Source organism: Thamnophis sirtalis, unplaced genomic scaffold (assembly GCF_051295495.1).
Source record: "Thamnophis sirtalis isolate CommonGarterSnake01/CBP01778 unplaced genomic scaffold, rThaSir2_p1.2 scaffold_6, whole genome shotgun sequence".
Taxonomy (NCBI): domain Eukaryota; kingdom Metazoa; phylum Chordata; class Lepidosauria; order Squamata; family Natricidae; genus Thamnophis; species Thamnophis sirtalis.
In genome coordinates this window covers 37,632,397-37,648,988 of record NW_028261386.1, presented here as the reverse complement: position 1 = coordinate 37,648,988, position 16,592 = coordinate 37,632,397, and the positions used below count along the sequence as shown (strand labels likewise).

Sequence of the window (16,592 nt, the reverse complement as noted above, 5' to 3'; positions counted from 1 at the left end):
CCGAGGAATCATGCTAAGAATTAAAATATTAGGCCTTTGGTTTGGCATCGTTCATTTGAACCATTGTGAAATTAGTTTTAAAAATGAGGGTATGCATTAATTAGTTTATTTTGCATTGATCCAGCTTGTATTCCTAAAGGGATGCTAAAGGCAAAATTACAATACAAACTGGCTGAACAGCAAGTTAGGTCTCTTTGTCCCACCCGTATATATTCTGATCTAGACATTTTTTGGTTTAGCTCATCAGCAAAGAGATAGTGAAAGGAATTCTACTGGCAAGGTTTTAAATTAGAGAGCTGAATTAGTAGTAATAAAGAAGCCCATACCACTGCATCTTTTTCTTTCCCCTTTATTTCTTTGCCTAGAAAATACAACAGAGTACAAAACAATCACTGCTGTGACCTCATTGCACCAATTAATTTCCTCTCTTCTGCCATACTTCATTGCTTGCAAGAGACAAGGCTGATGAAATGAGCAGAACAATGCTGACACATCATTCACTTGAAACCGTGACATAACATGCTGATGATGTTATGTCATGCCATAACATCAAGATGTGGAGAGGGCAAATACATTTTATTCTGCCCCAGACTAATATGAAAAAGAACGATCTTACAAGGAACATGTATCAACCACCCAAAACATTGCATCATAATTACTTTACTGAGAATTGATCACATACACACAGATGGAAGTTGAATTCAAGTAATGTGAGTGCAGAACCAAGACCTAGAATCAGGTCACTATTTAGGAAACAATGCCCATCATGTCTTGAATGGCAAATGAGGGCTGGAAGACTTGGCGACTCCAGTTTGCCACTTGCTAATCATTATTTGCACTCTGTGCAGCCATATTTGGAGAAAGCCTCCCTCAGCTGAAATCTATGGCAAAACTCCAGTTAAGTCACCCATTAAGTCTAGACAACAAGATTGAGATCTCTTCTACAAATAAAGTATGAGCAGCCACTAATGAAAGCATTTACTTCTAACAAAGGCAGCACAAAGCGCAACAGTGAATGGCATTGGGATTCTGCTAGCAGCAACAGCAGACGCTCCACAGAGATTTGTGGGGGAGAAAGGCTGCCATAGTTATTAGAGTGGTTAGTGGAATGGAACAGGAAACATGAGGAGGTTATGACATCACCATCTCAACTTGACATGCATCATCTATCAGGGATGGCTTAAGGATAATGAAATAAATCATAGCCTGATGCAATGAGATGGACAAGATGACCCTACTGCTGCTTCCTTTCAGCAGTAACAAGTCTACAATGAGAAAAGAGTAGTTGCATCTATCAGATGTGTAGAAATCTGGTGAGCTACAGTTCATCGGTTCTGAGGGCACCATTCTCAGGGGTACACAGTTACTTAGTACCTTGAGACAATAAAATGACTATCAATCCTTTTTGACCTACTTTTCCGATTTTTACATTTTAAAGCGTCTTTCAGATTTCCCTCTTCCCCCACATATTTTCTGAAATGATTCTCTGCAGAGACATCTAGGAGAAATGTCTAGGGCAAATATATACAATGGATTCAGACAGTAACTATCAGCAATAAGGAAAGTGGTTTCAGAATCTGTGCTTGTGATAAACACAAGTTTTCTCTCCTGCTACCAAATCCAACTAAACAGGTTTAGCAGGTTTTTTGAAACAAAAACTCACAGAGCTTCCTTTACCCAGAAGGAAAGTGAGACACTTTCTTTAAGTTGCTTATTTCCCAACTAGCTCCCACTTTCAGGGTTTGGGGTGGAACCTAGTCTTGATTCCAAGCAAAAGTGCTCTTACTTCTCTAATTGTATGTTGTTGGGAATTATTTGAACTCAACTGCAATATTTCTTCTAAAAGCAAAATGAAACTATACAATCAAACAAATATCACTGAGTGGGAAAGATACCAAAATTAATTCTGTAAGAAAAGGAAATAATATACACTCTCTGCTTGCATCTGAAAAAAAAAATTCCAAATCTAATGAAACTTGTCATTCACTATTGTTTTCTGCTGGTTCACTTATTAAAAAAAGACTTTATGATTTAATAAAACAGGTGAAGATACGCAGCAGGGTGTAGTGGGAAATGAAAAATCTGCTGTGGTTATGTCAGACCTTCTTAAAGGGTTTGTTGGATGGCAATTTAATTTATTGTCTCTGATAGCACAATTTTAATACCTCTGCTTCATGGGGCGAATTTGTATTTTGCAGTGCCAAGTTCTCTATCTCAAGATAGAACATTATATTAACCCATAGTTTTGGCAGAGGATGATCTGAGACAGTGAAGGGGGAAGAAGCAGCATCTTAAACCCATGTAACAGTGGGGGCTTCCTCACAAAAAGCTATGAAGTTCATAATTTGGGGACAGGATACAGAAAACTCTTTGTTGAAAAACATTTCAAGCTGCTTTTCCTCAACAAGGTACCCCACAGATATGTATGTTGAGTGACAACCTGCTTTTTACTCTTAGTATACATAGCCAAAGGGGATTATAGGAGTTATCATATGTACCTTAAGGATACCAAGTCTAGTAAAGTCATTAATCCAAGCAGGCTGCTTAGCATATTTGATAAGCTACTTAAAAAGAATGTAAAACTGTAGAAAATTGGAAGCAAGAACCAGGATCTTTCAAGACAACCAAAATAATTGTTTTTCAGCTATCCCTTGAAAGTAAATACAGAGTCCCTTGAATTAGGCTCAACACCTAGCAATGACATGGACATAGTCATGATATTTTCTTGACAACAGTTTAGAAATGAATTGCTATTACCTTTTAATGGGATATTTTTTTTCATTTCCCAGCTTAGCATGTTGTCTTGAAATGTCCTGGTGTCTTTCAAGTAATCAAGTCCAAATATGATTTTTAAAAATCTACATGAAGGTATTGCTACCTTCAAGGCTAGCTCCTCTACTATAATCAATCTGCTCAAACCTGATCTGTAGATGCCCATCCTGAGACAAATTAAGAGATCTGAACATGCAAATGGCTCACTCTGGAACAACTCAACCTTGAAAGTAAATTTACCTCCATCCCTTTATCTTTTAGGCAATAGGTGAAGATCTTCCTCTTTGCGGGCTTCTGGGGAAATGAGAATTATGTTTTAATGTCACTTTAGTTGCCTGAGTTTTATGAAAGACCACAGCATTTTTAAGGCCATTTTTTAATATTTTAGATTTATTTGATTTTTAATGTACTGTTGCAGAATTGTCCAAGTAGGCAGCATACAAACAATTATAATGAATAAATACATTTCTAGAAACAGGCTGTTCCATCCAGTAGCATCTAAGGAAGGAATGGAATGAGAGGGAAGAGCAGAATGATGAACCAGTGTAAGGCCACCATGGTACTACCCCCTCTCATTGTGTAAAAAAGCCAACACAATCCAAGGCTTCATTAACAAGGATAGAATCAAGATCACATGAAGTGTTAATACCACATTTCAATGCTTTGGTAAGACCACACTTGGAATACTGCATCCAGCTTTGGTCACCACGATATAAAAAAAAAGATGTTGAGACTCTAGAAAGAATGCAGAGAAGAGCAACAAAGATGATTAGGAGACTGGAGGCTGAAACATAGGAAGAATGGTTGCTGGAATTGAGTATTTCTAGTCTAGTCAAAAGAAGGGCTAGGATAGCAGTGTTCCAATATCTGAGGGGCTGCTATAAATAAGAAAGGGTCAACTATTTGCCAAAGCACCAGAAGGCAGGACAAGAAGCAATGGGTGGAAACTAATCAAGGAGAGAACCAACCTAGAACTAAGGACACATTTCCTGACAGTTAGAACTATTAATCAGTGGAACAGGTTGCCTCCAGAAGTTGTGGATGGTCCAACACTGGAGATTTTAAAAATAGGTTGGACATCTATTTATCTGAAATGGTGTAGAGTTTCCTGTTTGAGCAGAAGACCTCCAAGGTCCCTTCCAACTCTGTTATTCTGTAAGTGCATTTGGGATATCACACACAAATTCTTTAAGGGTGGAGCTTGTGATGCAACATATAGGTCTGCCTATTAAATTTTGATGAAAAGCAGAAAAGCTTCCTTAGACACCCAGGCATTCTCTTCAGCACCATAGCAGCTGCTCAACTCAATGATGGTTCCATTCTTTATTGTTAAATAATACAATCTAATCTAATCCATATGGAACATAAGAGATACTTACAGACCCTAACATAATGAAGACATTTTATTAAGGAATTTTTCGTGTTAAAATTGTTTTTGCCCATATCCTTCAGGATCTTTTTGATTGAGCAAAGTTGTCGCTCACTAGGAATTCAGTAAACTAAGGAGTTAAGTCTTGGCAAAAAGTTGCTGAAACATCTTGAGTTTGTTTGATGCTAATATGGAAATGCTGAGATTTTCCTAATTCTCAACAAATTTCAGTCCCCCTCAACAACATATGTGGTAAAATGTTACAGCCATGTGTAGAAAAGAAGTTTTAGCAGGCTTATTTTTTCCATAGCTAAGCCCATTGTTATCCTCCAAATTGTAATCTTATCATGTATACAAGCTGTTCCATATAAATAGCCCCATGTATATTTTCAGTAGTTTCAGCTGAAACCCGTTAAGAGCAGATGTGCCTACGGTTTCCTGGCAAGGCCTCCTCTGAAAAGTATTTTTCCGTTAACAGCATTCCCCCCATCCCATTCCAACCCTTTTCCTTTCTGTTCTGGGAAGGAGTGGGAGAGAAGAAAGGAGGGAAAGAGTTTCATTCATCATTAGAATGATTCTTAAATGTTTTTGAAGCTGGTTTGATTTATGACACTTGTGTTCTGGCCTTTAAGTACTTTTGAGTGCTGGGCAAAAGATACCCAGAAATTTGCTAGGAAGGTCTTTTCTTCACCTTTCCCTTTCATGTTGCACTCTCAGTATTCAAGGCCAAAAGAGATTTCATGCAAAGGAGATCATTGATCAGATTTGCAGCTTGAAGATTTGGTTCTCCCTCCCTCCCTCCCTCCCTCCCTCTCTCTCTCTCTCTCTCTCTCTCTCTCTCTCTCTCTCTCTCTCTCTCTTTTTGGAGGCAGAATTATTCTCCTTTTCTCCCCTCATCTACACCAGGAGTAAAATCCTCCTGGTTGGGCCAAAATGGTAGGAACAATTGTCCCTGGTTCTGCGAAGCGGTAGTAAAAAAAAAGCTTCTGAGCTGCGTGATTGTCGGAAACTCTTTCCCCCCACTTTTTAAAGCATTTTTTCCCCTGCTGGTTCGGGCGAATAGGCAGGAAAAAAGGCATTAAAATGTGAAAAAAAGAGCTTCCGGCGATCACACGCATCAGCTGTGAGCCGTGCGATTGTCAGAAGTTCTTTTCACTTTTTAAAGCATTTTTCCTGCCTTGAACCTGCATTAAAAAAATGCTTTAAAAGTGAAAAAAAGTTGGCCACTCCCACCCAGTCACATGACCTCTCCACCAAGCCACGCCCACAGAACTGGTGGCAAAAATTAGATTTCACCACTAATCTACACCCTTCTGCTGGATCTGTTGGATCCAACAAAGAAAAACGGCCACATTTCACATAGCTTGATTAGATAGTTTGTGTTTAATTTTATTGCACAAGCCAGAATCTTCCCTTTTTTTGAACAATTCCTAGGTTTCCTTCCTTTTAAAACTACTTTTTTGCCCTGCATCTTTGCAGATTGGTTAATGGATTAGGGCATAGAAACCAATAAGACAGGAAGGAATTTACACCACAAATACCCAAGTTTGCATTCCAAATCAAACCTTGATTTCATACTGGCTTGCTATCAAAACCAAGCTAACGTTAGTTTAATTACATGGTCACACTATGCTATGCTGAAAAAGACAAATTAATACATTTTAGCACAGTATATGAATGTATTCAATGTCGATATAAAGCTGACACTCTTTCTTCAGTCCAAATTAAGGCATTTGCACTGTCTTAGAGTTAACTCTATAACATGGTTTATAAACCTAATCGACAGAACAGAATAAGAGTTTAAATTCCTCTTTTCTCTAAAAAGAATGATCTATGTGTCAAAGCTTAGAGCAACAGTTCTGGCTTGATCCCCTATTCTTACAACCTATAGCAGTTTGAGAGAATAGGAATTTCAGTTAGAAGTGTGGTTCCAATGTAGCTGTCTCCTTGGGGAAATAGATATAAGCAAAGAGTGAAGGATGTAGGTTTTTTTTTTGTTTTTGTTTTGCTTTGCTTCCCTTTCACTTTTGTCTATAAGAGGCTATAAGAGCCATGGCGGTGCAGTGGTTGGAATGCAGTATTACAGTCTACTTCTGCTGACTGCCAGCTACCAGCAGTTTGGTAGTTCAAATCTTACCAGCCTCAAGGTTGACTCAGCCTTCCATCCTTCCAAAGTTGGTAAAATAAGGACCAAGAATATTGGGGGCAATATGCTGACTTTGTAAACTGCTTAGAGGGGGCTCTAAAGCACTATGAAACAGTATATGAGTCTAAGTGCTATTGCTATTGCAATCTCTGGCTCGTCTTTCTTTGCTACCTAGAAAGGCCTAGAAATGCACATACACATGGAGCCTTTTGCTTGCTACTATTCTCATGATAGGATTTATCTTACTAGGTGCTAGACTTGGCTTTAGTGTGTGTGTGTGTGTGTGTGTGTGTGTGTGTGTGTGTGTTTTCGTAGATTTTCACGGATGTAGGTATGCTGATCTTGTATTCGGGTCTTTTCCCATGTAAGATTTAGATTGTCTTGGCAACGTTTCAGCGAGGTCTCACTCACCATCTTCAGGCTTAAAGCGTGGTCAGAGCTGCCATATTTCTATAAATCTTGGTGGGGGTGTGTGGAGCGCTGGCTTTGTTTCAGTAAGTGGAATGATTGGTTGTGTGGTTGTATCATGATTGGTAGATTGGTGCTGATTGGTGCTGGCTGTGTGTCCATTGTTTTTTTTGTGTTGTAATGGCCTGGGTGGTGGGTGGGGCTCGTTTGTTGATTAGGGCTGGTTTCCAGATGTCTGGTAGGTGGGAGGTATCATCACGTTTATTCATGTTGGGGTGTTTCTCTATTTCGATAGCTTCCATAACTATTCTCTTGTTGAAGTGTTCAGTTTTGGAGATTAACCTGGTTCCTTCAAAATTAATTTCATGTCCTGTAGCTTTAAGGTGCTGGAAAAAGGAGGAAGTTTTTTCTTTTTTTCTTACTGTGTTCTTGTGTTCTGCGATGTGTGCATTTATTCTCCTGTTCGTTTGTCCTATGTATGTTGCAGGACAGAATTTGTATGGTATTTTGTAGGCTCCTTGGTTTTCTAGCCGGATTTTGTCTTTGGGGTTTCTTAAAATGTTGGCTATTCTTTAGTCAGTGTTCCAGGCTGTCTTGATATTGTGTTTATGGAGAATTTTGCTGATTTTATCTGTGGTGCTTTTGATGTAAGGGAGGAAGACGATGCCGTTGTCCTGTTCTTTGTCTCGGTTTTTGGGGGGAGTCTCCCTTTGGATTAGGTTGGTAATTGTTTTTCTTTGGAATCCGTTGGAGATTAATACGTTTGTGAGAGTGTGTAATTCAGTTTTCAGGTGGTCTTTGTCGGCTAGGCGTTTGGTTCTGGAGATGAGGGTCTTGGCTACAGAGTTAATCTGTGCAGTGTGGTGATGGGATTGTGCGTTTAAGTAGCAGTTGGTGTGTGTTTTTTTCCGGTAGATGGTGTGTCCTAGGGAGCCATTGGGTTTTTTGTAGATTAGGACGTCCAGAAAGGGATGTTGGTTGTTTGCTTCTATTTCCATAGTGAATTGTATTTTGGGGTGGGGACTCAGCCGGACTGATCACTCTAAAATCATATTTTCCCAAAAATAAGCCCTAGTGCTTATTTTGGCGCTCCCCAAAATATAAAATCTTATTTTTGGGGAAACACGATAGCAAGAAGAACTGGTGCCAGGTGGACCAAGGCAGTCATAGAATGGATCCCACTTAATAAAAAGCTTCCACGAAAGAAACCTAAAAGAAGATGGATCAATGACATCAGCAAGTATTGCGGGCCCAATTGGCAAAAGAAAACTCAGGACCGAATTGGTTGGAAACATACTGAAGAGGCTTTAATTCTACAGTGGATAGGCAATGGCTAAAATGACGATATAAATCTACTTCTTTACTTCTTAGATGATCCCTATTTCCATGAACACTCTTGTCTCTCTCTCTCTCAAATGCACAGCAAAATAGCTGAGAATTTACAAGTAGAATTCCCTTTTTGGTGAGGGGACCAGGCTGGAGAAAATTGTGATAGTTACCTGTGCAAAACACATATGATGTAGCTTGTTCTTGAGAGGCACACTTGATTGAACAATTAGGTTGTGGAATTTAGTAAGCAAACTGGCTATTAGTAAACTCTTTAAAATGTGGGTTTTTCTTCTAAATTACAGTGGTACAAATCAATGACATTTAGATTTATAAGTAGTTTTTTTGATTAGAATGTTTCTTTTCTTATTTCCAGATTTCCCAGATGACACACAGATCCATTTCCTTCTCTTGCATCATGCAGCCTCTAAAGTATATGCTTTCACCTAGAACAAGCGACTCCCTTTTTTCACTGCTTGAGAACAGATGATATTTCAAAAGAGGTACTTCCCTATGTCTAAAAATATAATAAAATGTGCAAAGATACGTATGAGTGCAGTAATGTGGGGAACATAGCAGAGGTGCTTTTCCTTGTTCAAAAAACGGAGGTGGTGTGTCAATCAGAAACGAACCTGGGTCTAATTGCTTCCAAGGAAATGGTGATCCTATTACTAATGGTACAGTTTCATTTATGTTCTATTATAATAGAATGAAATCACATAGTACATTATACGCTCTCTATGTCTTTGAATAGTTGGTACCATGAGATTTTGCTTCAACTCTATGTTCATATTTTGGAAAGTTATAAAATTACACTTTGTTATTCAGTTGACAACTTTTTTACTCTGATTCAAGTTTGTAGAAGAGTTCTTTCTGTCTTTCAGCTATAAATTGGCACTAATAAATGCTTGTGCTTAATGGTATGGATGTTATGGAAGGTAGGATAGAATCCATGAACCTTTCTTGAATATTGTATGTTAAGAAAAACTGATCACAGAGATTGTTATCTAAGCATTAAATCAACAGTTCTTGCTAACGGGAATGGATTATCTAAGTGATCTACTATATACTCAAGATCACTTGGCATGGATTAGTTCTTATTCGCACACCATAATCTTAAAGCTAGATTACACTTTTGTAGTTGTTATTTTAAGTCCTTGAAAAATATCAAGAGTTGGGTAATAGTAGCAATGCGGAGAAGTAAAATGCTGGTGGTAGCAAGAAATGGAGCAGGGTAATGAAATGTTCTATTTCCTCTTCAGAAATTTGTTAAAGCAACTATCATGTTCTGGTCCAATAGACTCTCACCCATATGGTAAAGTGGGATAATTGGAGGAGGGGTAAAACTGCTGCATTTTTGTTTTTTTTACCGCTTTATTTAAGATTTACTATAATGTACACTGTTTAAAATAAAAGTATGCAATTTAGGAATTAGATTTTGTTATGTTTATCCTGCAAAACTGCTTCTTGTCAATTATAAAAGGTATCTTGCTTATGTTTAAAACCACTGGTTCAGCTTAGCAATATGCCCATTGTCCTTTGCCCTTGATTCTCAAGCTAAAGTATGAGTGTTTTTTCATCTGAAGGTGACAACTACAAGGCTCTATTGGGGAAGCCAGAGCGGCAGTTTATGCTTTTCATCCTTTAGAGCCCCAAAGTCTCTGATAAGAGGTATCTGTCCTTTGCCCCAGGCTTCAGTTTTGATAAGACAAAAGGCCTGTAAGAAAGAGGGGGGCAGGGATGGTGGTATAGTGCTTTTTGCCACTGCAGAGTGCTATCCTCCTCTCCTTTCATCGGCAGAAAACTTTCTTGACATAAAATTTACAGTCCCATAGCCAATCCCTATCCTGCCTCTACTGCTAATTCCAGTTACTGAATCACTTGACTCAGGACAAGGTCATGAGTAACAAAGCTTAACAGGTTTTGTACACTTTGAAACTGCTGTTAGATGATATCAGAATAAAGAGGAAAAAACATTAGCACTGATACAACTAAGAACTCAAGCCTATCTCACAGTTTGAAAATGAGTTAAAAGCAACATCATAAGAACAAGGCAACTTCGCCAGAAGTCATCCACAACACATATAGTGCTATCTGTGTACTATGCCATGATCTAAAACCTGACCGAAAATGACCCACATAACCTGTTTCCTCCAGACCTTCTGGAGCTGCAAGCCACCTTTTAAAAAACCTTCCCTGAAAGCAAGACTGGATGGAAATTGTTGGGTTAGGATAATATATAACCACCTCCTTCAAGGCAGCACCAATCTTTCCTCCAAGGAGGATAACACCACTGTATGGATTTAATCACACTTCAACTCCCAATTGTCCTTCCCAAAGCTATGAGGGGGATACATCCCAATAAATAAATGGCTGAAAACAATGCTAACTATTATCCAATATAAAATGCTGATATACTGTGTGTGTGTGTGTGTGTGTGTGTAGTCTCTTTGGGTTTATACTGTTAGTCAGAACATCTGTGGACATGGAGGTGGAACTTCTGCAGTTCCAGCTTGGAAGCACACAGTTCTAGTAGAACCAGTAGAAGTACATTTTTGTAGTAACTGTAGGTGTTATTTTGTGGTGCCAATCATGGTTTTCTGTCAATTTTCTATAATACGCACACAGCTTGCTCAGAGCCTGGCTAGCTTTGCTGATACTAGAGTCAGTGTTTTTGTCCAAAGAGAAAGCTACACTTGAAAACACAGGGTAATTCATTCTTTCCCATTGAAAAATGTCTACCTGTAGAAAATGTTGATTTCTATAGTTCTATCAATCCACAAAATCAGTGATGGGTGTTTGATTTTGATTTTTTGTTTCAAAGGCACTTTTCCTGAATATTTCCAAAAGGAAAGAAAAAAAGGATAATTCAGCCAGGGGCAGGAGCCAAAACATCACTAGAACCATCAGCAGCCAATATAGGCCCCTGTAGCGTATGACAGGAATGAACATATTACAGATTTGTTTGGCTCTGTTGTGCTGGTTTTTAATTGGCTCCCTGAGAGGTCGCAACTACAGCCAGATGAAAAGTAGCCCATTTAGAATTAAAGCCCAGAAGTTTGCTCCGAGTCCCAAAAATAACACTTTCATACAAAAACTCTCTCTGTACCTCATTAGCGTTCTCATTTTGTTCATAGTATTCTGATACAATTTACAATCCCAGCTGATCAACCAAGAGTCTCCAATTTATCTTCTTTCCATCCTTGATGCAAAAGGCATATGTAAGATATACTTGGTCATGAAAGTTAGGGGAACAAAGTTTTGGCATGTAGTTGTAGTTTGGGTGTTCCTGCAGTTTAACTAGAACTCTTCCATAAAGTTGTATTTGTCTATAGGTCACTGTTTTGAACCTTAGCCTCTTTAAGATATATAAACTTCATCTCCCAGCTTGCTGGCTAGAGAATTCTGTGAGCTAAAGTCCACACACCTTAAACAGCTACAGCTAATAAACACTGCTGCAGGTTACAGTGAGATCAGAAGTCTAGGATCATATTCTAAGAGATTAATCACTCCGATCTTCTTTATGATAACATCCTTTCCCTCACCACATAATCAACCTACACTTTTCTCAGATCTTGAAGTGTGAAGGGCTTTTTCAACGTTCAAATTCAAAGAACAAAAGAGGGGGGGGGAATAATTAAGAGAGGAAAAACCTCAGGGTGGGGTATTTAAACTCATATGTTCTGTTGTTGTTGATTTTAGCATATATGTTTTTTTAAGTGGTTTGAACTTTACAAATACTGGTTCAAAATTATTTAATGTATTTGTTTAAGATGTATGTATATCTGACACAAATCATAGTATTTGTATACAAATATACATTCTATACCTTATATACATTAATAATTGTATTGAAATTATTGTATAATTAATAGAGTTTAAAAATATATTATTGTATCCAACAATAATTGATATTATTTATAACTGAATGGAAATGGAGAATAGGTATTCTTTCATTTAACAACAACACTTTAAATATAAAAAATTCTGGGTAGAGTTACACTGGAAGAAATATTACTTGGAAAAGATATGAACCTAGGATACAGGAACAAGAAGAGGCAGCACATGCTGATGTTTTCTCAAGTCAAAAGTAGTCTGGGTTTGGGAAAGCTAGCACATTGTAGATGTCTTACTTTAGAGCCCTTCAAATAAATGTTGATTTCTTTTGAAGTACTGCTTAAACTCTAACTATGCTACTTTAAAATTAGCTTCATGTATTGCCAGAAAGTAGTTAGTTTCAGCAACAACACAGTCACTGTAATTTACAAACCATGGCTTAGGGCTCAGCATACTGTGCATACAGTCAGGTGTGGTTTATCTGAGATTTAGCAAAATCTGTGTAGTACTTGCTGAGAGTTGACCACCAGTCAAACTGTACTGTTTCTGACCAACAGATCAACAGAGATGTCAAAACCAGTCAGTGCTCAGAGAGTTCAGTTATTGTCCAGTGACTGAAATCAAAGCAAAACCATCTGCTTTTGTTGCAGTGGTTTTTCTTTGCCAAGGAGAATTCCCAGTCTATTTAAAGGATGCTCTGAATTGATATGATGATACATGCAGATTGATGGCACCAAGAATATGGGGTTGTGGTGAAGCCTTTAAATGGGAGTGCCTCCAGATATAATTAATACATTAATAGAAGAGAATAATTGTAGTTCAGGGTTGAATTGCAGGGTGCTTAATACTCTCTGAACTGTTTTCTTGCAGAAATTTCATTACCAAGCTAGGTAACATCATCAGTGCTAGTCAGAAGTGCTGTTGCTCTCATTTTATATCCTAGTTGCTAGCCCTGTCAGGTGGGAAGGTCTTGGTGGTTCCTTGGTTGGACTGTTGTTTATTGTTAGCTTGTTTGTCAGAGTTGGTAGGTCATTGACTAGGGTATTATTTGCTTTTTGATTGTTAGACTAATGTTAATCTTTGTGTTAATCTCTGTTCATCTGGGTGTTGATTGCTGGGAGATATTTTGGTCTCTTTGTTTCCTTTTTGGCTTTTTGATTGTCTCTTAAATGGTATGTAGATGTTGTTTATCTCTTTGTGCTTATTAATGGCCTATTTGTGAGAGAGCCAAACTTTTAGGATTCTGTAGCATTTTTGGATTAGCTTGGCCTAGGATGCTCACAGTTCCCAGTTGAACCTTTGGATAAATCTGTCCATGTGTTGTGAAACTAAGGAGTTCTCATAATGTCTTCTTACTGCTGGTTGATGTACATTGGTCTAGTCATTTCTTTCAGACTTGCTTACATCTATGTATCTGTGTAAAGTTGCTGCATTACTCAATGTATCAGATAAATCAGCTTGCAAACATAGTGATTAAAGTTATGTAAGATAGAGAAGCAAATTCCTATAAAAGCTTTAAATGGTCCATGTCAACTTAAAAGAGGAATTCTTTTTAAATGGTGCAATATCAGTGTGTTTTATTAAAATCAAAGGAAGCAAACGTTTTTATAAAACAGTTGTTTTTCCTTCCAAATAATTTGTTACATTTAGTTGATTTTTCAGCTGGCCAAAATGATTGAAAATGGAAATTATTTGTCATATGTCTTTGATGGCCAAAGAGGAACCTGCAGATTGAGAAAAGGGAACTAGTCCTTATCTTGTGGAGCTTACAATTCAGGCATGATATTTGCAGCTTTGGATTTATTCAGGGAACTAAGAAAATGAGATGATATTACTCATTAACAAAATAATACTTTCAAAAGGTACAAGTAGCTACTTTTTGACTTCTGGTTCTACAACCAAGGCTTTTTGATTCTGAAAACTGAGTAGCTGTGATGATAGACTTGACTGGTTCCTTAAAAAAAAATAAAGTGTTCCAGGAAACTGATGGAAAGAAAGCTAACAGAGTACCATTTCTAAAGCTCAATAAGAAAAAAAATGGATCACCTGTTTTCAGAAGGAGAAAAGAATGAGAAAAAATTTGTATGGAACAGAATTCATAATATAAATTATATTGTCTATGTGTGTACAAGTACATATGCACGCACACACAAAGATATGCTTCCATAGAACAAATATTGTTATACTTGATTTTGAAAAATTCCAGACTTGTTTTTATGTGAAGGATTTGCAGTGACTAATAATTTTAGTTTTTAATCCTAACCTCAATCATTCATAAATGTCCATTATCAATGCTATATTCTTATTATTTAAAGTAACATTATAAGAACCCCAGTAAATAGGGTATCTTACAAACAGTCAACAGTTTACTTGATTCCCTGGGTCTCAGAACTTAAAAAGCAAAATACACATTCTTCCTCCTCGTTGGCATTGTATCTCATAATTTTTATTTTGAAAGATCTAAAGTTACTGACAGAAAACAAACTGGTAAATATGAATACAGAGAGTCAAGATTTACTTTAATTTGGTCCAGAAGGAGACATACAAACCTGAATAGTGGTTCCAGAAAACAAAAATAACTCTTTGTGAACTGTCAAAGCAAATGTTTGGCAGCCACTGCAAATTATTTGCAGTGCTATGGTATAACTGCCCAATACTCTAGCAGCATAACACTGGGAAGCTGTTTCTCTAGATGAGTAATGAACTGCTAAGTGAAGAGCAGGGAATAATTACTTTGTCAATGTGTGCATAAGCACATGCATATGTATGTTACACAGATACACATGCATAAACATATGCGTGAGTATGTGTCTATCTGTGAGCTGCGGCCAGAACTATCCTGTTCTACATGTGGAGATGCAGCTGTGATATGCTTGGCATGACTCCCCATTGGGTGTGTGCCTGCAGAAATGGATTCAAACTCCTTTTACACTTCCAGAATCCAACCTACTCAGTTCCTGCTCATAAATCAGGAAAGGGCTGTGCTGTAGGAGTTGCCAGTGGTACAAAAGAACCACTCTGACAGTTGTTGTAGAATACAGATGTCTGTGCCAAAAGCCTCTTTACTCACACCATGTCTGGACTGTTACTTAACACACTTCTAGCTGACACAGGGTTGGCTCACATCATTCACACTGCATTTACAGCACAGTTTTATCTGATTGTCATCTTCTGTTCCTGTAGTAGTTATACAATAGTGCTACTGTATTACAGGTGCATCCTGCATCACATACACTGAATTGTTCTGAAACAGCTGATCTGTCCCTATTGGCAGGACATGATTTCAACATTTATTAAGATGCAGATTAAAATTAAAAAGAACCAAATTGTATACTTTCCAGTAGCAAGTGGGAAAGGCCAATGCTAAGTGGTATACACTACATTTTGCATATCCTGAATTCTTAGGATTAAAGTTATTGTTATTTATGTATATGTTAACATGTCACCTGTAGCTTGTGGCGGAGCATCTTATAAACCATAATTATTCTCAAAAATATCAAACTTGGTCAAACCATTCAGATTTGAAATCATCAAGATTGACCATTTTCCATACTGTTGCCAAAAAGTTACATGGATGGATCCAATAGGCACCATGATTCATGCTGAACTTGAAGAAAATGTTACTTTTTCTGCCTTTTGCTTTGGACAAATAGAAGCTGAATGAATTAACTAATAAATTAAACTGTTGCATTGACTAATAACAGTTTGGATTTAGTCTAACAAATCAGAAAATAGGAGTATTAAAAGATATGTAAAAATACACTTACTTAAGAACAAAATAATAATAAAATAAGTTCATATTGTTCCAAACTAATTTCAAAATATTTGTGTCAAGAGCATTACTCCTTAGTAAAATTCTGTTTCCAACACTCTTGCTGTGCAGCAAATCCAAGATATACCATATTTATAAACAGCCTTGATAAAGATATTTCAAAAGGTATTAGGAAGAACTCTAATCTCTGCAGTGTGGTTCCTTTTTGTGATGGCTTCTCCATTAATTCTCCAATATGTAAAGTGAAGCTTTGGCTAGAAAGGGTAGGACCAGAAGGGATGATCTTATTCTTCTCATCCTTTTCAGTCTTGTGACCAGGACTCCATTCTCGCAGGAAGACAAGTGGCAGAGGTGAAGAGGTTGTTCTGACCTAGGCTTCCCAAGAGCATGAAGCAAACTCCTTGTCCCGCAAAAAAACCCTTTTATTAATTTACTGTGAATTCTACTCATTCACATCCAACGAAGTCTTTCAAGGGAGGATTTACAGTCATGGGCCTTCTCTGGCTTGGAGAGCTGCCAGGCCAATATCTGAAAAACCTGGCAAGGAGTCTCAGAGTCATGAAACAATTAAGTGAACTAATTGTCTCCTGCTAACTCCACTCCCCTTTCACTCCTATTTTATTTCCTCTGGGAGGACCATTCATTGTCCACCTGTGGCCTTACTCCCAAGTCCCTGTTCTTTAGCTGTTCCCTTTGTCTGGAAACGCTATGCATGCGCACACTGGGAACCGGCTCCAGCTGTTCATCTGCCTTACTGATGTCTGACTCTGAAGGCAGCTGATAACTGGCATATGGCTCTGCCCCCCTCTCTGCCTGAGACACAGAGCCCTCATCAGAGCCTTCCCCAGACTTCAGGACTGGCCCATGTTCCTCCCCAACCTCCTCACTGTCCAAATCTGCTGCCAGTTCCGCTGACCGCTAGTGGGACACAAAGAGGTATAGAGGGAAACTTATGAGTAGGA

At 38.0% G+C, this 16,592-nt stretch overlaps 1 long non-coding RNA gene across 1 annotated transcript in view; it reads left to right on the top strand.

The window, feature by feature from the left end:
- Positions 1-16,592, top strand: part of LOC106537997 (uncharacterized) — a 219,125-nt gene that overhangs the window by 93,459 nt on the left and 109,074 nt on the right. Inside the window, exon 3 of the long non-coding RNA XR_015696925.1 lies at positions 8,398-8,524. This is a non-coding gene — a long non-coding RNA (uncharacterized LOC106537997). The remainder of the gene's footprint in view (positions 1-8,397; positions 8,525-16,592) is intronic.